Genomic DNA, 27,287 nt, shown 5'->3' on the forward strand with positions numbered 1-27,287 from the left:
AGCAGACCGGCACCAGAGGGACCGCATCTGAAGCAGGTATGAAGGACGACCCTGCCCTGACGACCGACACCACTCCAGCGACTGCTAGTGCCACAGCTGCTGACTCCGTTCCAGTGACTGATCTTGCAGCAGCCGCTATCTCTGCTGCAGCAAATGCCCATACTCAAGCTGCGCAGACCTCCATCGCTGCGCATGATTTAACTGTACATGAGAGACGGATTAACGGCGTGTGTCTAGCACTAGGTGCAACCCTGGACTTCACCCTTCCCGGGCCAAGAGGGGTTAAGTGCCAGGTGCAGCCCTGGAAGCCGTTCAACTAAGCCTCGGAAACCTGAAACTGTAAATAGTTAACTGTTTATTTCCTTGCTGTTTTACTGCTAAAACCCGTCCTGGGTTAACTCTTAAAGGGATCCCTTTGTTTACCCGGGATCCCTATTGCTTTTTATTTTTGCTTTCACTTTCATTTTTGCTTTTTTTTGTTCCACAATGTTATAAAAACTGCTGTAATCATGAACAGTGCATGATACAAACTTATTGTAAATAGTTGGCACCTTATTAAAGGCGCTCCCTACTGGTTTTACTTCAAAAAGGACTCTTTGTGAAGATACCACACTGGAACCTTTGCTGAGTAAGGACTGGTAGCTTGAGAAGAAATGCTACCTCGTAGAGACTTGGTCCCTTCTTAAAGGGGATGTTCAATTGTTGCACTTAAACGGTGATATTGCTTTAAGACGGGTAGCAATAATGTTTGATGAAAGAAAGTGATGATAATGTGTGCATGAGAAAGTTATATGTATCCAACCAGTTAATTGTGAAGAAATGATGATGATGTTTCTCGGAAGAAAAGGAATGATTGATAATGTTGATAGAAAGTGGGGATAGAAGGTAAACCCTGAGTCCTCCATAGAAAGTTAGTTTATTGTAAAGAAAGAGTTAATAATGTGTTACAGAGGACAAAAAGTGAACCCATAGGGGTTAGGTAGTGAGTCCTCCTAGGAGCTATACGTAGATGGCTCAGTGCTTCTAAAACTGAAAGTAATGTTATGATCTATACTGTGTATAGAAGTCGAAAAGGCAGTAGGCCCTGGCTGAACGGGGCGGTCCTGTAACAGAAAGGAGAGGCAGTAGGTCTGGTGCCGATAGGGCCGGCGGTCCTGCAGATTTAAAGAAGGAGAATGAAAAAGTTAACTTACCTTATAATGTGATTATAGGAAGGTCTTTGGTGGATACAGAGTGTATGTCCTTAAAGACAATGTTAAAGTATTGTTCAGCAATTTTTGCACTTAGTAGAATACCCGGTTGGGTAACAGGAGTTATTTATAGCCTGTAATTTATAATGTTTAATGTTTAACCATGTTTTGCAACGTTCAAGTGTCCTCACCTCCCATAAAGGGAAGCTTGTTCAAGTATACGTATTGTTATTTGCACTCAACAAAAATTGTATGTCTTTTTGCTAAACTTGTATTGTTGTTTTCTTCCCAGTCCCAGAGTACTGTGTTTAACCAGGAGGGAGTGCAGCGCCCCAGAGTCCTGGTCGTTGCAGTACTGTGGCTCCGCCGCTATGGGGAGCTATGGTGCGTCCGATGGCACTGAAGGAGTTCATCTGATCAGGTATCACAGACACCAATACATTTCACAGCCGGGCCTCCGGGGGGAGCTAAGGGTGCTATTCATTAGGCCACTCCCCACCATAGTGGGTAAACTGGGGGTCAGGCAGGAAGTTAGATCAGAAAGCTGACTGGGTTGGAACCAGGCAACACCTTGTGGCAGAGGGTGTTGTAGGGGAAGATACAGTAGGGTCTCTGTCAGGGGTGGGATCCTGACAGAGGCTTGGCAACGAGAACGAACGTAACGGGACCGTGCCTGCTCCGGGTAGCGGCGGTACCCAAGAAAGGATTAGAAGAGAGATAGATTGTGCTGAGTGAGAAACGGGATCACGCAAAGGAGAAATACCAGTAGGAGTCGTGCTGTAAGATCGAAGCAACATCCTACTGAGGCGCACTACCGGTGGCCGGAACGCCGAGGGAGTAGAATAACATTCAGCTTCAAGCAATACTCCAAACAGCGGCAGGACAGTCAGTCTCAGGCGGGCTGTCTAACTCAAATCACCTATGAAGTCTTGGGAGGCAATTGTGGGAGAGGGGCGTCTCTAGGGTCCCGGAAGAACTCCAGGCCTACCCGTCAAACGGGTGCCGTTCCTACCCGAACCTCAGGGAGGGACGGAGGATTAGCAGAACATCATCTAATCGAGTTGTGAGGGAACATCAGAAACAGACACAACAGTTGTGGGGTACTTTCCGTAAGCACAGCAGGGAAGGACTACAACACATAGCGCTAGGGGGAAGGCACAGATTTCCTCCTGTGAAGAGAACTCTGGAAGTGCCATTGGACCGGCCGGACTTGCGCAGCCTGGTGAGCCGTATTCTGGATTGAGGACTCAGAGATCTTCAGTAAAGAGGTAAAGAGACTGCAACCTGGTGTCCTTGTTATTTATCGTGACTTGCACCCCACAACTGCACCGTTACAACACCACTTATTTCACCGGACGTCCCCCACTGACAGACAGGGCCACGGACCGGGTCTAGCCACCGTGACAACCCCAGGACTGAGACCTAGAGGCCCGGCTCCGGGTACCCCTAGGCCCTGCGGCGGTGTGGGGGCGCTCCAGATTCATGGGCTCAAATTTTCATGAAAACATGCAGTATATATACAGTACAGACCAAAAGTTTGGACACACCTTCTCATTTAAAGATTTTTCTGTATTTTCATGACTATGAAAATTGTACATTCATACTGAAGGCATAAAAACTATGAATTAACACATGGGATTATATACTTAACAAAAAAGTATGAAACAACTGAAATTATGTCTTATATTCTAGGTTCTTCAAAGTAGCCACGTTTTGCTTTGATAACTGCTTTGCACACACTTGGCATTCTCTTGATGAGCTTCAAGAGGTAGTCACCGGGAATGAAATGCAGGGAGCGGATCTTCCGTGACTAGCGGTGCCGTCACCGAAGCTGTGCATCCTGGTGGCATGAACTCAAATTAATTCTTCAGCCTGGGAAAATGCCAGCTGATTTTCCCATGCTCAAGAGTTCATTTGAGTTCATGCCACTAGCGGGCGCAGCTTTGGTGATGGCACCGCTAGTCACCGAAGCTCCGCTCCCTGCATTTCATTAATTCCCCAGTCGTTTACAGCCAGGAGCGGCTGCATTAGCAGCACTGCCGGTTGTAAAATGTAAATGCTCCAGATAAGGATTACTGCATGGGACTTGACTGTACGGCAGACAGGTATGGGATATTGTTGCTTTTTTTATTTTGCATTTTTTTTACAGAAGAACGAGGGCTTTGCTTGGATTGAGCATGCAATAAAGATGTTAAAACCTATGTGTTTCATTATTTCATTAAAAGACTTTATTCTTAATGTCTGTGCATTTTTAACCCTTTCAGACTATTGAATTAATAATGGATAGGTGTCTTATTGATTAAATATCCCAAGGAGCACTGTACAAGCGATCATATTGAAATGGAAGGAGTATCATACCACTGCAAATCTACCAAAACCCAGCCGTCACTTTAAACTTTCATCTCAAACAAGGAGAAGACTGATCAGAGATGCAGCCAAGAGGCCCATGATCACTCTGGATGAACTGCAGAGATCTACAGCTGAGGTGGGACAGTCTGTCCATAGGACAACAATCAGTCGTACACTGCACAAATCTGGCCTTTATGGAAGAGTGGCAAAAAGAAAGCCATTTCTCAAAGATATCCATAAAAAATGTTGTTTAAAGTTTGCAACAAGCCACCTGGGAAAAACTCCAAACATTTGGAAGATGGTGCTCTGGTCAGATGAAACCAAAATTTAACTTTTTGGCAACACTGCCAAACTGTCAGGGAGAGACTAGGTGAGCGAGAGCTAATAACCCGGGCCCCTGCAGTTTCCCTCAGACTAGGCAAATCCTGACTGACCCTCTACCTGGAGTTTACACTGAAGGTGTGCATGTCCAGGCCTCGAACCTCACCCTGTCTCCTGAGCTCAGCCCTAGGCTGAAACCTCAGCCCACCACCCAGTGAAGATGTTATTCCCCAATACCGACAGTTAGCACAGACAAGGATAAAGGAAAATATACACCACGCCGCAGTCACTCAGGAATACACTATAAATGTGCAGGGCAAAATAAATACAAATATAGGAAGGAGTAAATAAGACAAAGGAAAATACACCACCAGCAACGAATCTCCAACCACCAGCTCTCCTCACCAGACCGAGATAACAATGCACAAGACAGAAGCTATAATTGGCGACGCCCAAAGATCAGGAGAACTATTTAAAGGCAGTGGGCGTGGCCCAGCTTCCAATCCAAGGATTAGGTAAATTAACCCCGGAACAGCTAGATAAAATCTAGCAGACGCCAATGAGCAAATAGTGGTCAAAAGCGGAATTACCGCTGTCTGTCGGACAACCTGGTCTGAACAGCATCCGACATGACAGTACCCCGCCTTCTACGAAGGACCCCAGGGCCCTCACGGCTAATAGGACCCGGCTTGTCTGGATGACGGCGGTGAAACAACCTGACCAGCCGGTCAGCATGAACGTCCGAGGCTGGTACCCAGGACCTCTCCTCAGGCCCATAACTACGCCAATGTACCAGGTACTGTAAAGTGCGACGCACTACACGAGAGTCAACCACCTTGGAGACTTCAAACTCCAAATTACCATCCACCAAGACTGGAGGTGGCATAGGTGCCGCGTCCACAGAACCCACCACCTTCATTAGAAGAGACCTGTGGAACACATTGTGTATCTTATACACCGTAGGGAGCTCCAGTCGGTACGCTACTGGGTTAATGACGGCGGTGACCCTAAATGGACCAATAAACCGTGGACCCAATTTAAGGGATGGTATTTTGAGTCTTATGTTTTTTGTGGATAACCACACCCAGTCATCCACACTCAGGTCCGGACCTGGCACACGCCTACTGTCAGCCACACGTTTGTACCTAGCACCCACACTCAACAGGCGCTGTTTAACTCTCCTCCAGACTGATGACAATTGTGTTCCTAACTGGTCCTCCTCCGGAACGCCGGAAGAGCCCCTATGACTCAAGGTACAAAATTGAGGATATAGCCCGTAAACACAAAAAAACGGAGACTCCCCAGATGACTCCTGGCGGTGATTATTGATGGCAAACTCAGCCAAAGGAAGAAAGGTAGACCACTCCTCCTGGTTATCAGAGACAAAGCTGTTATGAACTATACTTTTGGGCTCCCTCTTGTGGTCACTCTCGGTATGGCTCTTGGATACTCTTTCCCCAGGTTTGTAGTCACCTGCTTCGTTAAGACTCTGGGTGTTTCTATTTAAACTTCCTGGAGTCTTAGTCCATTGCCTGGCATCCATGTAATCAGTCCTTGTCTGGTTGCTCTTGTCTACTGGTCCTGATTTTTGCAACATAAGCTAAGTCCTGCTTTCTTGTTTTTTTTGTTTATTTGTATTATTCTGTTTTTGTCCAGCTTGTTCATAATGTGATTCCTGATTTTGCTGGAAGCTCTTAGGGGGCTGATATTATCTCCCCATACCGTTAGTCGGTACGGGGGTTCTTGGATATTCAGCGTAGATATTTTGGTAGGGTTTTTCGCTGACCACATAAGTCCACTTTCTATATTTCTGCTATTATTTAGTGGGCCTCTCTTTGTTGAATCTAGTTCATACTTACGTTTGTCCTTTCCTCTTACCTCACCGTTATTATTTGTTGGGGGCCTGTATCTACTTTGGGGTATCTTTCTCTGGAGGCAAGTGAGGTCTGTATTTTCTCTGAAAGGGTTAGTTAGATCTCCGGCTGGCGCGAGACATCTAGAACCAACGTAGGCACGTTCCCCGGCTGCTATTATTTGTGGGCTAGGATCAGGTATGTGGTCAGCTCAGTTACCACCTCCCTAAGAGCTAGTTTTTATGTTTGCAGACTTTGCTGAAGACCCTGAGATCCTCTGCCATTAGGATCACAACAGTATGCCAGGCCACTGAATAGTTAATGCATTGCAGAAGTGGGATTAAAAGAAAAAGAAAGAAGTTCTGAGTTTTTTTTGTTTTTTTTTTCCTTCCTTCCCCTTTACCTCTGAATGGCTTGAAACTCTGCTGCAGACATGAATGTGCAAACGCTGATTACTAGTGTGGATCAGCTTGCTGCTCGTGTGCAGGACATTCAAGATTTTGTTATTGGCAGTCCTATGTCAGAGCCTAAGATTCCTATTCCTGAGCTGTTCTCTGGAGATCGATTTAAATTTAGGAATTTTAGGAATAATTGTAAATTGTTTCTATCTTTGAGACCTCGTTCGTCTGGAGACTCAGCTCAGCAAGTTCAAATTGTTATCTCCTTCTTGCGGGGCGACCCTCAGGATTGGGCTTTCTCATTGGCGCCAGGAGATCCGGCATTGGCGAATATTGATGCGTTTTTTCTGGCGCTCGGATTGCTTTATGAGGAGCCCAATCTTGAAATTCAGGCAGAGAAGGCTTTGCTGGCTATTTCTCAGGATGAAGCCGAAGTGTATTGCCAAAAATTTCGGAAATGGTCCGTGCTTACTCAGTGGAATGAGTGTGCTCTGGCCGCAAATTTCAGAAATGGCCTTTCTGAAACCATTAAGAATGTGATGGTGGGCTTTCCCATTCCTATAAGTCTGAATGATTCTATGACGCTGGCCATTCAGATTGATCGGCGTTTGCGGGAGCGCAAATCCGCTAAACCTTTGGCGGTGTTGTCTGAACAGACGCCTGATTTAATGCAATGTGATAGAATTCAGACTAGAACTGAACGGCAAAATCATAGACGTCAGAATGGGTTGTGTTTTTACTGTGGTGATTCTACACATGTTATATCAGCATGCTCTAAACGCCTAACAAAGTTTGTTAGTCCTGTCACCGTTGGTAACTTACAGCCTAAATTTATTTTGTCTGTGACTTTAATTTGCTCATTGTCTTCCTACCCTGTTATGGCGTTTGTGGATTCAGGCGCTGCCCTGAGTCTTATGGACTTGTCGTTTGCCAGGCGCTGTGGTTTTGTCCTGGAGCCTTTAGAAAATCCTATTCCTCTTAGAGGAATTGATGCTACGCCATTGGCAGAGAATAAACCGCAGTATTGGACACAAGTGACCATGTGCATGACTCCTGAACATCGGGAGGTGATTCGTTTTCTTGTTCTGCATAAAATGCATGATTTGGTCGTTTTGGGTCTGCCATGGTTACAGGCTCATAATCCTGTTCTGGATTGGAGGGCTATGTCTGTGTCAAGTTGGGGTTGTCAGGGAATTCATTGCGATTCCCCGTCAGTGTCTATTGCTTCCTCCACTCCTTCAGAAGTTCCTGAGTTTTTGCTTGACTATCAGGATGTGTTCAGTGAGTCCAGGTCCAGTGCTCTTCCTCCTCATAGGGACTGTGACTGCACTATAGATTTGATTCCTGGTAGCAAGTTTCCTAAGGGACGATTATTTAATCTGTCGGTACCTGAGCATGCCGCGATGCGTTCTTATATAAAGGAGTCTTTGGAGAAAGGACATATTCGTCCATCCTCTTCCCCTCTTGGTGCGGGATTCTTTTTTCTGGCCAAGAAAGACGGATCTTTGAGACCTTGTATAGACTATCGGCTTCTGAATAAAATCACGGTTAAATTTCAGTACCCTCTGCCACTATTGTCGGACTTGTTTGCTCGGATTAAGGGTGCCTGTTGGTTCACCAAGATAGATCTTTGTGGTGCGTACAACCTTGTGCGCATTAGGCAGGGAGATGAATGGAAAACTGCATTTAATACGCCCGAAGGTCATTTTGAGTACTTGGTGATGCCTTTTGGGCTCTCTAATGCTCCTTCAGTGTTTCAATCCTTTATGCATGACATCTTCCGGAAGTATCTGGATAAATTTGTGATTGTTTATCTGGATGACATTTTAGTTTTTTCTGATGATTGGGATTCTCATGTAAAGCAGGTCAGGATGGTGTTTCAGGTTTTGCGTGATAATGCTTTGTGAAGGGCTCAAAGTGTCTCTTTGGAGTGCAGAAGGTTTCCTTTTTGGGTTTTATCTTTTCCCCTTCTGCTGTGGAGATGGACCCAGTCAAGGTCCGAGCTATTCATGATTGGACTCAACCCACGTCTGTTAAGAGTCTTCAGAAGTTTTTGGGTTTTGCTAATTTCTACCATCGTTTTATTGCTAACTTTTCTAGCGTTGTTAAACCTCTGACGGATATGACCAAGAAAGGTTCTGATGTCACTAATTGGGCTCCTGCGGCCATTGAGGCCTTCCAGGAGCTGAAGCGCCGGTTTACTTCTGCGCCTGTTTTGTGCCAGCCTGATGTCTCACTTCCCTTTCAGGTTGAAGTGGATGCTTCTGAGATTGGTGCAGGAGCTGTTTTGTCGCAGAGAGGCTCTGGTTGCTCTATGATGAAACCATGTGCTTTCTTTTCTAGGAAGTTTTCGCTGGCTGAGCGGAACTATGATGTTGGTAATCGGGAGTTGTTGGCCATGAAGTGGGCATTTGAGGAGTGGCGTCATTGGCTCTAGGGAGCTAAGCATCGTGTGCTGGTCTTGACTGATCACAAAAACCTGATGTATCTCGAGTCTGCTAAACGCCTGAATCCTAGACAGGCTCGTTGGTCATTGTTTTTCTCCCGTTTTGACTTTGTGGTCTCATACCTGCCTGGTTCAAAAAATGTGAAGGCTGATGCTCTCTCTAGGAGCTTTGTGCCTGATTCTCCTGGAGTCTCAGCGCCGGCTGGTATTCTTAAAGAGGGAGTGATTTTGTCGGCCATTTCTCCTGATTTGCGACGTGTGTTGCAGAGATTTCAGGCTGGTAGACCTGACTCTTGTCCACCTGATAGACTGTTTGTTCCTGATAAATGGACCAGCAGAGTTATTTCCGAGGTTCATTCCTCAGTGTTGACAGGGCATCCTGGGATTTTTGGTACCAGAGATTTGGTGGCTAGGTCCTTTTGGTGGCCTTCCTTGTCACGGGATGTGCGTGCTTTTGTGCAGTCCTGTGGGACTTGTGCTTGGGCTAAGCCTTGCTGTTCTCGTGCCAGCGGGTTGCTTTTGCCCTTGCCCGTCCCGAAGAGGCCTTGGACACACATTTCCATGGATTTCATTTCAGATCTTCCGGTGTCTCAGGGAATGTCTGTCATCTGGGTGGTGTGTGATCGTTTTTCCAAGATGGTCCATTTGGTGCCCTTGCCTAAGTTGCCTTCCTCTTCCGATCTGGTTCCTTTGTTTTTTCAGAATGTGGTTTGTTTGCACGGCATTCCTGAGAATATCGTGTCTGACAGAGGATCCCAGTTTGTGTCCAGATTCTGGCGATCTTTTTGTGCTAAGATGGGCATTGATCTGTCGTTCTCGTCTGCCTTTCATCCTCAGACTAATGGCCAAACGGAGCAAACTAATCAGACGCTGGAGGCTTATTTGAGATGTTTTGTTTCTGCGGATCAGGATGATTGGGTGACCTTCTTGCCATTGGCTGAGTTTGCCCTCAATAATCGGGCTAGTTCCGCTACTTTGGTTTCGCCATTTTTCTGCAACTCTGGTTTTCATCCTCGTTTCTCCTCGGGTCATGTTGAGCCTTCTGACTGTCCTGGGGTGGATTCTGTGGTTGATAGGTTGCAGCGGACTTGGAATCATGTGGTGGACAACTTGAAGTTGTCACAGGAGAAGGCTCAGCGTTTTGCCAACCGCCGCCGCGGTGTGGGTCCCCGACTTCGTGTTGGGGATTTGGTTTGGTTGTCTTCTCGGTATGTCCCTCTGAAGGTTTCCTCTCCTAAGTTTAAGCCTCGCTTTATTGGTCCTTATAGAATATTGGAGGTCCTTAATCCGGTGTCTTTTCGTTTGGATCTTCCTGTGTCGTTTGCCATCCACAATGTGTTCCATAGGTCTTTGTTGCGGCGGTACATTGTGCCTGTGGTTCCTGCTGTTGACCCTCCTGCTCCGGTCTTGGTTGAGGGCGAGTTGGAGTACGTGGTGGAGAAGATCTTGGATTCTCGTCTCTCTAGACGGAGGCTTCAGTATCTGGTCAAATGGAAGGGCTATGGTCAGGAGGATAATTCCTGGGTGGTCGCTTCTGATGTTCATGCGGCCGATTTGGTTCGTGCCTTTCACGCTGCCCATCCTGATCGCCCTGGTGGTCGTAGTGAGGGTTCGGTGACCCCTCCTTAAAGGGGGGGTACTGTTATGAACTATACTTTTGGGCTCCCTCTTGTGGTCACTCGCGGTATGGCTCTTGGATACTCTTTCCCCAGGTTTGTAGTCACCTGCTTCGTTAAGACTCTGGGTGTTTCTATTTAAACTTCCTGGAGTCTTAGTCCATTGCCTGGCATCCATGTAATCAGTCCTTGTCTGGTTGCTCTTGTCTACTGGTCCTGATTTTTGCAACATAAGCTAAGTCCTGCTTTCTTGTTTTTTTTGTTTATTTGTATTATTCTGTTTTTGTCCAGCTTGTTCATAATGTGATTCCTGATTTTGCTGGAAGCTCTTAGGGGGCTGATATTCTCCCCCCATACCGTTAGTCGGTACGGGGGTTCTTGGATATTCAGCATGGATATTTTGGTAGGGTTTTTCGCTGACCACATAAGTCCGCTTTCTATATTTCTGCTATTATTTAGTGGGCCTCTCTATGCTGAATCTAGTTCATACTTACGTTTGTCCTTTCCTCTTACCTCACCGTTATTATTTGTTGGGGGCCTGTATCTACTTTGGGGTATCTTTCTCTGGAGGCAAGTGAGGTCTGTATTTTCTCTGAAAGGGTTAGTTAGATCTCCGGCTGGCGCGAGACGTCTAGAACCAACGTAGGCACGTTCCCCGGCTGCTATTATTTGTGGGCTAGGATCAGGTATGTGGTCAGCTCAGTTACCACCTCCCTAAGAGCTAGTTTTTATGTTTGCAGACTTTGCTGAAGACCCTGAGGTCTTCTGCCATTAGGATCACAACACAAAGCAGCGTAAGTACTGTTCCAAATTTTGGTTCATACGCTCAGTCTGACCATTTGACTGAGGATGAAACGCCGAAGAATGAGATAACTTGATTCCCAGCCGTGAGCAAAACGCTCTCCAAAATTTTGCCCCCAATCAGACACGATGTCAGACGGGACCCCATAAAGTCTGACCACCTCCTGCACAAATCCTTGGGCCAGAGTCTTAGCATTAGGCAATGCAGGCAAAGACACAAAGTGCGACATTTTAGAAAACCGATCAACAATCACCAAGATGACCGTGTTTCCAGCTGATGAGGGCAAATCAGTGATGAAATCCATGGAGATTTCCGTCCATGGCTTACTAGGTACCTCAAGAGGAAGTAGTGTGCCAACAGGACGGGAGCGAGGCGTCTTAGCCCTAGCGCACGTGGTACAAGCTGACACGTATGAGACCACGTCCTGTCGGATCTTGGGCCACCAAAACCGATGTGACACCAACTCCAAGGTACCTCTAACCCCTGGGTGACCAGCCAGGACAGCATCATGATGCTCCGCCAAAACCTTTAGGCGGAGATGAAGCGGTACAAAAGATTTGTTGATGGGAAGCTCAGATGGTACCTCCTCCTGAGCCTCGGCAATCTCAGCCTCAACCTCGGTAGTGAGAGCCGAAACCACAACACCCTTTTGGAGGATGGGTACTGGATCTTCCCGAGGTTCTCCCCCCAGAAAACACCTGGACAGAGCATCCGCCTTAGTGTTTTTAGACCCTGGTCTGTAAGTGACCACAAAATTGAACAGCGTGAAAAACAATGCCCAGCGAGCCTGCCTGGGGGGACAGACGCTTGGCAGACTCCAAATACAGCAGATTCTTATGATCGGTAATAACAGTTACCTGATGTACCGAGCCCTCCAAGAAGTGTCGCCATTCCTCAAAGGCCAACTTAATTGCCAACAACTCCCTGTTGCCGATATCGTAGTTACGTTCGGCGGACGACAGTTTCTTGGAGAAATAGGCGCACGGACATAAACCACTCAAAGATGAGCCTTGAGATAGTACCGCCCCCACACCAACCTCAGACGCATCGACTTCCACAACAAAAGGTTTTGATACGTCTGGCTGCACAAGAATGGGGGCTGAAACAAAACTGTTCTTAAGAAATTCAAATGCGTGCACAGCAGCCTCAGGCCAAACGGAGAAATTGGTACCCTTTTTAGTCATGTCAGTTAGCGGTTTAGCAATGATGGAAAAATCCTTGATAAATTTCCTATAGTAGTTAGAAAACCCAAGGAACCGCTGAAGTGCTTTCAGGTTATCAGGACGTTCCCAACGCAGCACTGCCTGCACCTTAGCGGCGTCCATTTTAAAACCAGAAGCAGACACAATATAACCCAAGAAAGGCAACTCTTGAACAGAAAATACACATTTTTCAAGTTTAGCATACAGATTATTCTCTCTGAGAAGCTGTAACACCTGCCTGACATGATCTAAATGAGTATCACGGTCGCAAGAATATATGAGAATGTCATCTAGGTACACGATAACGAATTTCCCCAAAACATGCGAGAACACATCATTGATGAAATGTGGGAACACTACAGGTGCGTTAGTCAACCCAAACGGCATCACCAAATTTTCAAAATGACCCTCAGGGGTATTAAAAGCCGTCTTCCACTCATCACCTTGACGGACTCTTATGAGGTTGTACGCCCCCCTGAGGTCAAGCTTGGTAAACCACTTAGCACCTGCCACCTGGTTGAACAAATCTGGTATCAGAGGCATAGGGTATGGATCACGAACCGTAATCTGGTTCAACTCCCTGAAATCCAAACACGGGCGTAATCCGCCATCTTTCTTCTTCACGAAGAAGAACCCTGCTGCCACCGTCGAGGATGACGGCCTGATGTGCGCTTTGCTCAAGCTTTCAGCAATGTAATCTTTTAAGGCTTGTCTCTCCGGACTGGAGATGTTAAACATCCTTGCTTTAGGCAATTTGGCCCCTGGTTTAAACCTGATAGAACAGTCATAAGGACGATGTGGAGGCAACTCTGAACAACCCTTCTCAGAGAACACATCCACAAAATCCTGAAGTGACTCCAGAACGCTTGAAGTCACTGCAGCCACACATGTGGCCAGGCAATTCTCCTGGCAGAACTCGCTCCACCAAATTATGTCCTGAGTTTTCCAGTCAATTACCGGGTTGTGCATAGACAACCAAGGAAAACCCAAAACCACTTGAGCAGGAAGATTCCTGAGCACCTTACATGTAACCCGCTCGGAATGTAGAACTCCAATGTGGAGTTTCACCTCAGCCACAAATTCAGTAATCTCCCCCTGAGAGAGAGGAGCAGCATTGATGGTGACCACGCGGATAGGATGAGACAGTTTTTCAATCCTAAAACCTGCTGTGCGCGCAAACTCCTCATCAATGAGATTTGTGGCTGAACCACTATCCACAAAAACAGTAATTGGCAGCTCACTGCCAGCAACAAAAACCTTAGCAGGGAGCATGCACTGAGAAACCACCATGGAGGATATACATAAGCTCAGACTGGTCTCCTCCACACCCTCTGAGCTTAGAAGTTTTCCGCCCTTGCGTTTTTCTTAGGCAGCAGAGGACACATGTTAATAAAATGACCAGTTTTACCACAGTAAAAACAGGCTCCCTGCTTCCTGAGCTCAGGGACTGGACGCTTCACATGTGACACCCCTGCGATTTGCATAGGCTCCGTGGGCTCACCTGCAGCAACCTCACGTGAACCTAAACCCTCTCCCATAGGCGGTGTCACATGCTCCCCCTGACGCAAACGGCGATAAATGCGGACAACCAGACTCATGGCGGAATCTAGAGAAGCAGGAGTCTCGTACATCAGAAGGGCTTTTTTAACCCTTCCAGAAATCCCATGTATAAACTGACTCCGCAATGCTGGATCATTCCATTGTGTATCGATCGCCCAGCAACGAAATTCAGAACAGTAATCCTCTGCAACTCGCTCCCCCTGGCAAATAGAGCGTATCTTAGATTCTGCTAGAGCCATTTTGTCAGGTTCATCGTAGATTTTCCCAAGACAGGAAAAAAAACTCTCCACAGAGTCAAATGCAGCAGAATCAGATGGCAAAGAAAACGCCCATGCTTGGGGATCCCCACTCAACAATGACAACACCAGGCCCACACGCTGATCCTCATTACCTGAAGATATCGGGCGCATACGGAAATATAGTTTGCAAGCTTCACGAAAAGAAACAAATTTACTGCGTTCCCCAGCAAATTTTTCAGGCAAAGGAAATTTAGGCTCAGCAACTCTTCCTGTCGCTCCAGCTTGCACATTAGACACTGCTAGTCCCTGTTTCTGTACTGCCCAACAGTACAACTGTCTAGACAATTTAAACAGGGGAGTCTACAGCAAACCAACAACCGAAAGAATAAACCTACCCCTTAAAAACATTAATCTTTATTAATAATCCAGTATAGTATAAATAATTATCAAAAAATCTAGATAAAAAACATCCCAATTAGGGGACCAAAAATCCAGGGATCAGAGACACCGCCTAACTATATCTCATTTGTTACAGAGCCTCGAAAGAGTCCTGTATTGTTATTTTTCTGTACTGCCCCCCTCAACTCAGTGACCTGTAGGGACAGCGCCTCCAACTGACGTGTTATGGAAGTCATGGGATCCATGACAAAACACAAAAAAAAGAAACCCCTTTTATTTATTTTTTTGTGTTGTTGGGCCGATTATAATGTCAGGGAGAGACTAGGTGAGCGAGAGCTAATAACCCCTGCAGTTTCCCTCAGACTAGGGAAATCTTGACTGACCCTCTACCTGGAGTTTACACTGAAGGTGTGCATGTCCAGGCCTCGAACCTCACCCTGTCTCCTGAGCTCAGCCCTAGGCTGAAACCTCCGCCCACCACCCAGTGAAGATGTTATTCCCCAATACCCACAGTTAGCACAGACAAGGATAAAGGAAAATATACACCACGCCGCAGTCACTCAGGAATACACTATAAATGTGCAGGGCAAAATAAATACAAATATAGGAAGGAGTAAATAAGACAAAGGAAAATACACCACCAGCAATGAATCTCCAACCACCAGCTCTCCTCACCAGACCGAGATAACAACGCACAAGACAGAAGCTATAATCGGCGACGCCCAAAGATCAGGAGAACTATTTAAAGGCAGTGGGCATGGCCCAGCTTCCAATCCAAGGATTAGGTAAATTAACCCCGAAACAGCTAGATAAAATCTAGCAGACGCCAATGAGCAAATAGTGGTCAAAAGCAGAATTACCGCTGTCTGTTGGACGACCTGGTCTGAACAGCGTCCGACATGACACAAACGATATGTTTGGCGTAAAGGCAACACAGCTCATCACCCTGAACACACCATCCCCACTGTCAAACATGGTGGTGGCAGCATCATGGTTTGGGCCTGCTTTTCTTCAGCAGGGACAGGGAAGATGGTTAAAATTGATGGGAAGATGGATGGAGCCAAATACAGGACCATTCTTGAAGAAAACCTGTTGGAGTCTGCAAAAGACCTGAGACTGGGACGGAGATTTGTCTTCCAACAAGACAATTATCCCAAACATAAAGCAAAATCTACATTGGAATGGTTCACAAATAAACGTATCCAGGTGTTAGAATGGCCAAGTCAAAGTCCAGACCTCAATCCAATCGAGAATCTGTGGATAGAGCTGAAAACTCCCGTTCACAAACGATCTCCATCAAACCTCACTGAGCTCGAGCTGTTTGCCAAGGAAGAATGGGCAAGAATTTCAGTCTCTTGGTGTACAAAACTGATAGAGACATACCCCAAGCGACTTGCAGCTGTAATCGCAGCAAAAGGTGGCGCAACAAAGTATTATGTTAAAGGGGCCGAATAATATTGCACGCCCCACTTTTCAGTTTTTGAATTTCCACAAAAAATTTAAAATAAGCAATAAATTTCGTTCAACTTCACAATTGTGTTCCACTTGTTGTTGATGCTTCACCAAAAATTTACATTTGGTATCTTTATGTTTGAAGCATGATATGTGAGAAAGGTTAAAAAGTTCCAGGGAGCTGAATACTTTTGCAAGGCACTGTATATATGTATACATACACTCACTGGCCACTTTATTAGGTACACCTGTCCAACTTCTTGTTAACACTTAATTTCTAATCAGCCGATCACATGGCGGCAACTCAGTGCATTTAGGCATGTAGACATGGTCAAGACAATCTCCTGCAGTTCAAACCGAGCATCAGTATGGGGAAGAAAGGTGATTTGAGTGCCTTTGAACGTGGCATGGTTGTTGGTGCCAGAAGGGCTGGTCTGAGTATTTCAGAAACTGCTAATCTACTGGGATTTTCACGCACAACCATCTCTAGGGTTTACAGAGAATGGTCCGAAAAAGAAAAAAAATCCAGTGAGCGGCAGTTCTGTGGGCGGAAATGCCTTGTTGATGCCAAAGGTCAGAGGAGAATGGGCAGACTGGTTCGAGCTGATAGAAAGGCAACAGTGACTCAAATCGCCACCCGTTACAACCAAGGTAGGCCTAAGAGCATCTCTGAACGCACAGTGCGTCGAACTTTGAGGCAGATGGGCTACAGCAGCAGAAGACCACACCGGGTACCACTCCTTTCAGCTAAGAACAGGAAACTGAGGCTACAATTTGTACAAGCTCATCGAAATTGGACAGTAGAAGATTGGAAAAACGTTGCTTGGTCTGATGAGTCTCGATTTCTGCTGCGACATTCGGATGGTAGGGTCAGAATTTGGCGTAAACAACATGAAAGCATGGATCCATCCTGCCTTGTATGGAGCATCTTTGGGATGTGCAGCCGACAAATCTGCGGCAACTGTGTGATGCCATCATGTCAATATGGACCAAAATCTCTGAGGAATGCTTCCAGCACCTTGTTGAATCTATGCCACGAAGAATTGAGGCAGTTCTGAAGGCAAAAGGGGTCCAACCCGTTACTAGCATGGTGTACCTAATAAAGTGGCCGGTGAGTGTATATCTACCTATATTATGTGTAGACATTTATTTTATCTATTCTATTCTAACCTGTCAGTGTGATTTTACTGTACACTGAATTGCCGGCTTTTCTAAAGGACCCGGTGCGTATTTCTCGTAAGACACACTGATGGTCCGTGTGGTGTGCAAGTTTTTATCGCACCCATAGACTTTCATTGGCGATTCTCGGCAGATATACAGTGCAAATCGCAGCATGCTGCAATTTCTCTCGCACGTATAATACAGCCGAGAAAACGATGGATGATAGGAGCTGCCCCATAGATTAACATTGGTCCGAATTGTATGCGATTTTTTATCGCATAGCACTTATCCGCATTACGTTCTAGTGTGACTCCAGCCTTAGTATCACACCCACTTCCCCATCCCTTACCGCACCTTGCCTATTTTAGCTTATGCATTACATATCCCTGTTGAGAAAATGTTGCAATGTTACAATGGCAGAAAATTTGCCAAATTCAGATGGAGTTCTTAGACTGCAATGTAAATAGATATTTCTAACCCAAAAAGTTTTTTGGGTGTTTTGAGGTCAAACTATGGCACGATAAATGCAGTATAAAATTTCACTGCTGAAAAAATTTGCACTATTATAATCACAGAAAAAAATTGGCCCACCTCAGATGGACTTCTTAAGCTGCAGTATAAATATAGCTATACTATTTCTAGTCAAGCAAGTTTTTTTTGCTTTGTTTTGAGGCACAACTGGAGAATGACAAATGCTGTATAAAATTTCACTGCTGAAAAAAATTGCAGTATTACAATCATGCCATGCCATAGCAAAGATAGCTATGTCATTGCAATGTCTTGCAACCAATTACCACATGTTTATTGGCTGTCTAAAAAGTGCCAAACATGCGGGATGGGGACTTGAGCTCCTGCTTGAGCATTAAAAAAAACACCAACTAACGAGCATCTCAAGCACTCTGAGGCTCGAGCGAGCAACGAGTAGTGACGAGCATGCTCGCTCAACATTACTCTGCAAGTCTCAAATTAGGGAAAAAAACGTGGTCCTATTCTGCACTGCTGAATCACTGAAGTCCAGACGTATTAATAATTGTGGTTTTTATTCAACGCGTTTCAGAGTTTCACAGAACTCCATCAGGAATGTAGGAAATTTCTGGCTGTTACACACTGCAGTAGCTGTAAGTTGTGGCAATCTTATTTGCTGCAGATCTAATTTTTGTGAAAAAAATTGTCAAACTAAGCAAAAATAAATTTCAAAAGATTTGATCATCTCTACCAAATAATTATGGGGAAGATTGTGATGTATTTTTGATTTATTATTCATTGAATAGCTTGAGCAGGATTGCTGAGCAAACTATTTTTTTCATATTTTGGATTGCTTATCCTTCTGGGTTAACAAATATAAATTTTTTGTTACCTTATAAAGTGCTGGTATTGGGATTATTTTAAGCATGAATTTTACAATCCCACTTGGCAGTGACACTTTGTGGGGAGATTGTGAAGCATGTGAAAATGGGTTTTACATAGTTTTCGCTTATGCTGTTGTAAAAGATAATGCTACATATAATGTATGATTGATAACTGGTACTATTGTAACATTATACTCAGCTGTTAATGACAAAAAAGTATTTGACTATAGTGCCAAGAAGATTTATATATTTTATCATACTTAGAGTTTTGAATGTATATTTAATAGGTTAAGCAAGTAATAATGAGAAAGATATCAGCAGCCTTGCAGCAGCACAATGACACTTTTAATACACACCATATTTACCCTTCACATATAAGGGCAAGAAATGATGGCCTTGAAAAGCAATGGGTGTGGAAATAAGAGTAAGTGTGAACAGATTTAAGCCCCTAATGCAGAATGCTTTGTAGGTGTTGTAAACTCCCATAACAACCTCATTGGAAGTGAGAACATCCTCCGAAAAGAGCATTTGACTCATATGTAAATAAATATCAATAAGGGGGAGGACTAGAAGGCGGGGGAAGGGACACATTTGGTGTATAACGTCATATGTTTCTTTAATTAAACCACTATATAATAAAATATCCTATTACAATTTGACATTGACATAGTGAACATAGCAAATAATGAGATAAGCACATCAGTTAAGCTACCGTGTATGATGATAGTAAGTTTACCAATCTTATCTCATGCTTTTTCAGGAATAGTTGTATCTAGCATTAAATGTATTTTCAGGTGTTCTTTTTTTTAAGCAACAATATTGTAAAATCTTTTTTATGCCAAAATATAAAATCATTTAAATTATTAGTGATCACCTTTTTCAAATAAAATATTTCAAATCATCATATTTCATATTTCATTGATCAATAGATATAGTTTGCATTTTGTTTAATTTGTTCCCCTCATATGTGAACCTGTGCATATACGAATCTTGCAAAATTTTATGGCACATGAATAATTGCTTTTTGCTTAGTGAAATGGTTTTAAATTTGCTTAATTATGTAAAAGGTAATCCGGATTTAAAAAAAAAAAAAAAAAAAAAAATGAAATAAGCAGCTTCATGTAGAATAAAATAAAAAAGCCCATTGTGATCATTCTTCTCTATGTTTACATTACAACATTACAGCAGTAATACTATGGCAATGTGATAACCAGTAAATATCGGCCGTGGTCAAGTGCCCTATAGAAAAGTTATTACAGCCACAATGCAAACAGACATTATGGGGAATACCATTGGTGCTGGAGCAGAGTGAGACTTAGAACTTGTTCACATGCTGGGTTTTTGCCGTGTTCTTTTTCTGAGCTTTTTTCAAGGGTACAAAACATCACATTTTATTGTACCAGCAAAATGAAAGAGAGTTTTGAAATCTCATGCACATGCTACATAAATTTTCCTTGCAGTTTTTGAGCATAAGGCCGGGATCACACATGTGAGAAATACGGGTGAGTCTTGCATGTTAATACCGGCATTGCCGCCATCACTCAGGAGCGGAGCGTGCGGCTCCACCCGTAAAACCGCATCAAAACTTGCATATTGTATGCAGTATTTTTCCTGCCAAAACTCTGGTTTTGGTGCAGAAAAATCTGCTCCAAGCAGTCAATATGCCACCCCTAAAGTTACCCTCTGGCTTTAAATGTTTGAAAATTTTAAATGCATAGAAAAAATAACTGGTGTCCTTCCAATTCTCACTTCATTTCTGTAAAAGGCTGCCAGCTTCTTAGACTACCCTATGCACTGCATGTTTTGGCAGTCCGAGACAATGCTGTCTGCTCTTGCATGGCAAGAGCAGAGAACAAGGTCTTCGAATACTACAAGCACAGCATGCATATTTTTGTCTGGAAAATTGGCTGTCATTTAAAAAAAAATGAAGCCAGGATATGAGTATTTGAAGACCAATGCAAAAAGATTAATAAGTACACTAAATCCCCTATTCACTTTAGGTTAAAAACAGCCGAACGCAAAAATTTTGTCAAAACCTGTTCCCCAACTCTCACAAACAAATGATGTCATGGGAGAAAAGGATCCAAAATTTGGAGTTCCAAACTCCTAGTTCTTTTGTTTTTAGGGAAGATAAGCCACTGCCAGTGGATTGCCCCCGTGTAGGGCCGTAGGGTACTCGGTACCAGGTCCTTCGGTTCTCAAGGGGGATGTCACGGTGGCTGACCCGGTCCGTGGCCCTCGGGAGGTCCGTAGTAAAAGGGGAAAGGTCTTTAAAGGGGAAATGTTTGTGACGCCACCTGTGGTATTTGGTCAGGGTGACCGACGCTGCTTAGGGGTCTGCTGGGGCGATGTTAAGGCAGCTAGATGGTATACCTTCCCACAGGTGAAGTATGTCCCCAGGGCTTCCCAGTGTGTAAGATGGTGAATGGTGTGAGGCGCAGTGAAGAACAAGGACACAAGGTTGCAGTCTCTTTACCTTTTTACTGAAGGCTTCAGCATCCACAGTCCAGAGCACAGATCACAGGGCAGGCAGAGTCCGGCCGGTTTGGAGGCAAATCCAGAGTCCCCTTATCCAGGTGGAAATCAGTAGCCTTCCTCTAGCGCCTGGGTGTTGTAGTACCTTATTGCTGAGCCTCTCATAAGGTCCTCTGTTGTGAACTCCGTTTTCAGGCTCCCTCTTGTGGTCACAGATGGTATTGTGTGACTTTGGTTTTTTGGCTCCCCCTGGTGGTTTGGTTTATTATCCTGTGGGTCTGCTGGATCAGCTGCCTCGTTATTCACCAGGGAGGCTCCTATTTAGCTCTGTTTCACTTCCACTTGTGGCCGGCTGTCAATGTATTCAGTGCTATTCTGATTACTCCTGATTATCTCGTTTTCTGCCTCTTCAGGATAAGCTAAGTTCTGTTTGAATATTTTTTGCTCATCTGCCTGCAATATGATTTCTGTGTATGATGAGTCTAGTCCAGCTTGCTAACATGTGATTTATTTTTGCTGGTAAGCTCTGGGGTACGGAGTTGCTTCCCCCGCACCGTTAGTTGGTGCGGGGGCTCGAGCAATCTCTGCGTGGATATTTTGAATAGGGTTTTTTATTGACCGCACAGTTTCCTTCCTATTTTCTGCTATCTAGTATTAGCGGGCCTCATTTGCTAAATCTGATTTCATCTCTGCGTTTGTGCTTTCCCCTTAACTCACCGTTAATATTTGTGGGGGGCTATTCTATATCTTTGGGGTCTTTCCACTGAGGCAAGTGAGGACTTACTTTCCCTCCAGGAATAGTCAGTTTCTCAGGCCGTGACGAGACGTCTAGGATTTTTAGGTAACGTTCCACGGCTGCCTATAGTTGTTTGCGGATAGGATCAGGTTGCGGTCAATCTAGTTACCACTTCCTCAGAGCTAGTAGTCTGTTCAGTTACTTAGCTAGTCCGACCTGCGATCCTTGCCACTAGGATCATAACAGTCCTCACAGATGTTGTAGATGTTATGTCTCTCTCTCTGTGCCTCAGATGGATAGGACAACCCGTATGACCGGTGGCTTGAGGCTTTTTACAGGGACTCTATCATGCCCCGGCCTCTTGTGGGTGCCACCTTGCCTCCTGGGTATGGGGCGGAATAGTAACTTGAAATTAGCTATCCTGCCGGTCTCTGGAGCAAGGCATAAAGGACTGTTGCTCCCTCGGTGTCCGGCCACCGGGATACTGCGCCTCAGAAGGAGGCAGCCTGTGCAGGGCAGAACTCCTTCTGGTATCCACTCCTTTGCTATGACTTCTTTCTCACCCTCTCTACAATACAGTTCTCTGTTTGTGTCCTTTCTTAGGAACTGCCGCACGTAGGGGAGGCGCAGCTCCGTGACCTTCCGTCTAGGCCTCTGACAGGCTCCCAGGCCACCAGTTTAACCTAAGTGTGAAGAGTGCCCTAATAAATAGGAGCATAGCTCCCCCTGGTGGACTGGAATATGAAATGTGTTGTATGTTTGTGGTACCTGGTAAAGAGATCTCCTTTATTGCCTCCAAATGTAACATCACTCCCCCTAGAGGAGAATGATATTACTGCAACGACCAGGACCCTGGGGAGCTGCACTAGAGGTTTTGGCAGCAGCTTTTCTACTCTCAGAAGATCACTTTACTGTATATTGGTTTCAATAATAAAGGCCCTATAATGATAAATAATATTTTAAAGCTAGATAACTTCTTAAATATCAGTGTGCTCCAGCTACGTTCAACTTTTTTTCAAATCTTTCTTTTGTCTTTATTTCTTTTGAAATATTGACAAAACTTTTTTTTTTTTTGATAAAATGCATCTATCGAACAATCAGTATTTTCAGGGATGTTTTGCTAAATATTTTGCATGTAAGACCATTAACTCCTTGCGTCTATCTTTCCTATTTTGCAGAAACACTGAGTGCATACCTTCTAGGTCCATTGGGATGTTACAAAAAACTTGCCAAATAAGCCATGTGACTATATTAAAATCATACAGTGAATTTTGGGGGATGCTGAGCAGAGTGCTAAGCTTCACCACTTATGTCATCCCTTTTGGAAATCCCCTATGTTCACAGGCTAGGAAAGGTGTTCATCTATAAATATATATATGACTGTTCTGACATGCTGAAGGTCGGATTGAAATTAAAAAAATGGATGTACACCGATCACACATAACAATTAAACCACCTGCCTATTATTGTGTAGGCCCTCCTTTGATAACCAAAACAGCTGTGACCCATGAAAACAGACTCCACAAAATCCCTGAATGTTTCCTGTCATACCAGACACCAACATGGTAGCAGTAGATCTTATCAGTCCTGTAAGATGCAGGAGCCTTGTTTTCCCAGAACAGTACAGAGATTGTCAGGTTGCATGGATTCTTTCTCATGTTCCTACCACCACCCCTGAATAATTTTGAAGTGTGCCAGGGTGGTAGCCATTTTAAAAGGGCACTGCTAATAGGGAATAATATGAAAGTATTTACTTGGCAACAGCAGTGTCGGACTCGGTTGCCAAAGGCCCACCAGTAGCATTGACTCTGGTGGCCCACTGTTCAGCTACATTCAAATAACACATTACCCTCATTTATTAATTTGCCTATGTTTCTATATAATAATAATAAACGGGGTAGTTTGTTTGTTTGAAGGTTGAGATGATGCCCTTTTCTGCATGTAGTAGAACAAATAAATTGTTCCAACTACTTCTCATATAGGTGAAGTGGAGAGCCTATTCCTGCATGGAGGCCCACCAGAGGATTCTCCTGTTCTCCTGTGGGCCAGTCTGAGCCTCGTCAACAGCTATGTTTAGATGGTACTTGTCAAAATAACATCCATATAAACGAGAGGACACTAAGGCTACTTTCACACACAGCATATTTGCTGCGTATTTTTACGCGCGCGTATTTTGCTGCTGCTTTACCTGCGTTTTTTTACGCAGGCAAAAAACGCAGCTGCTTTCACACACAGCGTTTTTTGCTGCGTTTTTTGCAGCTGCGTTTTTTTCAGCATTGTGTACTGAAAATAAAGTTTGTTTAAAAAAAAAAAAAGGGGAAAAAAAAAAAGAGTCATTGAGGTCATTTCCTGTCTTTATGACTCAGAATACAATACACACTGGAGTTAACATCATGTCGATTCTGCAAGCTGCAATGGCCTTGAGCCAAAGACGCCTCAGCAAGCGGAACAGACATCAGCTGGGGTTTACTAACCCCACTGTCACTAACCCCAGGTTATTAGGGCAGGCGTCAGTCAGACGCCCCCCCTCGTAACCCTGTACGGTAAGGGTATGTTCACACGATCCTGATTTCAATCCTTTTTTTTCAGGACAAAAACCGCAGCTCTTGGCAGAAAACGCAGGTGCGTTTTTGGTGCGTTTTTGATGCGGTTTTTAGTGCGGTTTTTTATGCAGTTTTCTCTGCAGATTGTCTGTGTTTGACACAAATAAAGCTTTAACTGCAGTGGGGAAAAAAAAAAAGAAATGATGTCATTTCCTTGTCCAACCCTTTTCTTCTTCCATCCTCCATTTTGGGACTAAACACCAAAATGAGTGGACGTGTTTTGAATGACAGCGCTCCGCAGAGTGCTGAGCGTAGGCCAGATCACAGCCCGCGGATCCAGCTCTATCCAGCTATTTAAGTCTACGTTCACATTTGCGGTCTGCGCCGCAGCGTCGGGCGCCGCATGCGTCATGCGCCCCTATATTTAACATGGGGGCGCATGGACATGCGTCGCACTTGCGTTTTGCGCCGGCCGCATGCGTCACTGCAGCGCACGCATCCGGCCGCAGAGGACGCAGCAAGTTGCATTTTTGCTGCGTCCAAAATCAATCAAAAAAAGGACGCATGCGGCGCACAACGCAAATGTGAACATAGCCTAAGTGCCACGTATTTAAGTGCCACGTATTTAAGTGCCACGTATTTCAGTGCCACGTATTTCAGTGCCACGTATTTCAGTGCCACGTATTTCAGTGCCACGTGCCACGTATTTCAGTGCCACGTGCCACGTATTTCAGTGCCACGTATTTCAGTGCCACGTGCCACGTATTTAAGTGCCACGTGCCACGTATTTAAGTGCCACGTATTTCAGTGCCACGTATTTCAGTGCCACGTATTTCAGTGCCACGTATTTCAGTGCCACGTGCCACGTATTTCAGTGCCACGTGCCACGTATTTCAGTGCCACGTATTTCAGTGCCACGTGCCACGTATTTAAGTGCCACGTGCCACGTATTTAAGTGCCACGTGCCACGTATTTAAGTGCCACGTGCCACGTATTTTAGTGCCACGTGCCACGTATTTCAGTGCCACGTGCCACGTATTTCAGTGCCATGTATTTAAGTGCCACGTGCCACGTATTTAAGTGCCACGTATTTAAGTGCCACGTATCACGTATTTCAGTGCCACGTATTTCAGTGCCACGTATTTCAGTGCCACGTGCCACGTATTTCAGTGCCACGTATTTCAGTGCCACGTATTTCAGTGCCACGTGCCACGTATTTCAGTGCCACGTATTTCAGTGCCACGTATTTCAGTGCCACGTGCCACGTATCAAAGTGCCACATGCCACATATTTCAGTGCCACGTATCAAAGTGCCACGTGCCACGTATCAAAGTGCCACGTATCAAAGTGCCACGTGCCACGTATTTAAGTGACACGTGCCACGTATCAAAGTGCCACGTGCCACGTATTTAAGTGACACGTGCCACGTATCAAAGTGCCACGTATCAAAGTGACTGAGCGCCGGCCCTAAAGTGAAAGTGAAAGCAGAGCGGTGACGTCACCGCTGTGCTGTTAAGGCCGGAGCTCAGTCAGTGTCAGGAAGCAGACGCTGGGGGACGCGCAGGTGAGCATGTACTGTTTGTTTTTTTTTACTTTTACGCTGGTAACCAGGGTAAACATCGGGTTACTAAGCGCGGCCCTGCGCTTAGTAACCCGATGTTTACCCTGGTTACCCGGGGGCCTCGGCATCCTTGGTCGCTGGAGAGCGGTCTGTGTGACAGCTCTCCAGCGATCAAACAGCGACGCTGCAGCGATCGGCATCGTTGTCGCTATCGCTGCAGCGTCGCTACACACACACACACACACACACACACACACTCCATGCTGCTTCACTGGGGGGCGGGGGCTTCCCTCTTCCTGTCCGACGTCACGTCCGGTCCTGGGTGTCAACCCCTCCATACAAAGACGCCGACACCCAGGACAAAGGCGCTGTGTGTGCACGTTAATATGGGGCCCTAGGGGGATACGCAGACACGCCGCTGCGTAAAGAATTGACATGTCAATTCTTTTTACGCCGGCGTGTTTGCAGACAAAAGCGCCGCGTTTTTTTGCGGTGTGTCTGCACGGCAAAGTGAATTTCTCATTCACTTTGCCGGCAGACGAAAATGACATTGCGCATTTTTGAAAAGCGCCCGCAAAATAGCGCTCAAAAATGCGCTATGTCTGAAAGTAGCCTTAGTTTCCAGAAGGCGTTGCTCAGAACCTCACATCACTGCTGTCTTGCCTTTTTTTCTTATAATACATTCTTGTGCCATTTCTTTCCGAGGTAAGAAACGTTAATTCACCTTGTTTCCAAATGATGTACAGTAAAAGAAAGTGTGATGTATTGGTCCAGCCCACCCTTTTCCATTATCCAATAACATTGCACTAATGGCAAATGTGAAGAAAAATTTTTAAATTGTGCAAAAAGATTCACAGGACCCTGGTGCATGTTCCATGACGGTCATACATGATTTTTGAACCAAAGCCCTGAAAACCTCCTACTACTTGCCATCATCCCTGTTGCCAGGGTTACCAACTTTATTTTATAATTTTTTCTGGACAGTTTCTCAAAAATCCTGTTGCGACAATGTTTTTTTTACACATTAGACATTAAATCACCGTAATAAATCATTATTATTATCAGTGATACCTGTCTACAGACCATAATTAAAGACAAAAGACAAAGACATTATGAATTGTAGAAGGGTGAAAATACAGTCATAAAAATCTGTGCAAGTCTGCCAGCTGAAAAAAAATAACAAATACATCTTTTTTTTTTTTTTAGAGACAATGAAAAACGTGCAGCTTTTTACAGGCTCTCCTGGAATTTCTGGATGGTTGGCAACTCTGCCTGGTGCGTCTTTTGAGTCGTAGGTCAAGTGAGGCTTTGTGGGTGCTTCACGCCATACTGATGGAGTCACACCGGGCCTACTAATCAGAAGATGCACCTCAGATCCAGGCAGGTAGAAAAAGGTTTGCAGAACTATGGATTGCTAATGTGGCTATTGGATCAAGGCCTTGAGAATCTGCTTGCTCAACTCTAAGGCTGCTGTCACACTATCAGTATTTGGTCAGTATTTTACATCAGTATTTGTAAGCCAAAACCAGGAGTGGGTGATAAATGCAGAAGTGGTGCATATGTTTCTATTATACTTTTCCTCTATTTGTTCCACTCCTGGTTTTGGCTTACAAATACTGATGTAAAATACTGACC

Source organism: Ranitomeya variabilis, chromosome 2 (genome assembly GCF_051348905.1).
Source record: "Ranitomeya variabilis isolate aRanVar5 chromosome 2, aRanVar5.hap1, whole genome shotgun sequence".
Lineage (NCBI taxonomy): Eukaryota > Metazoa > Chordata > Amphibia > Anura > Dendrobatidae > Ranitomeya > Ranitomeya variabilis.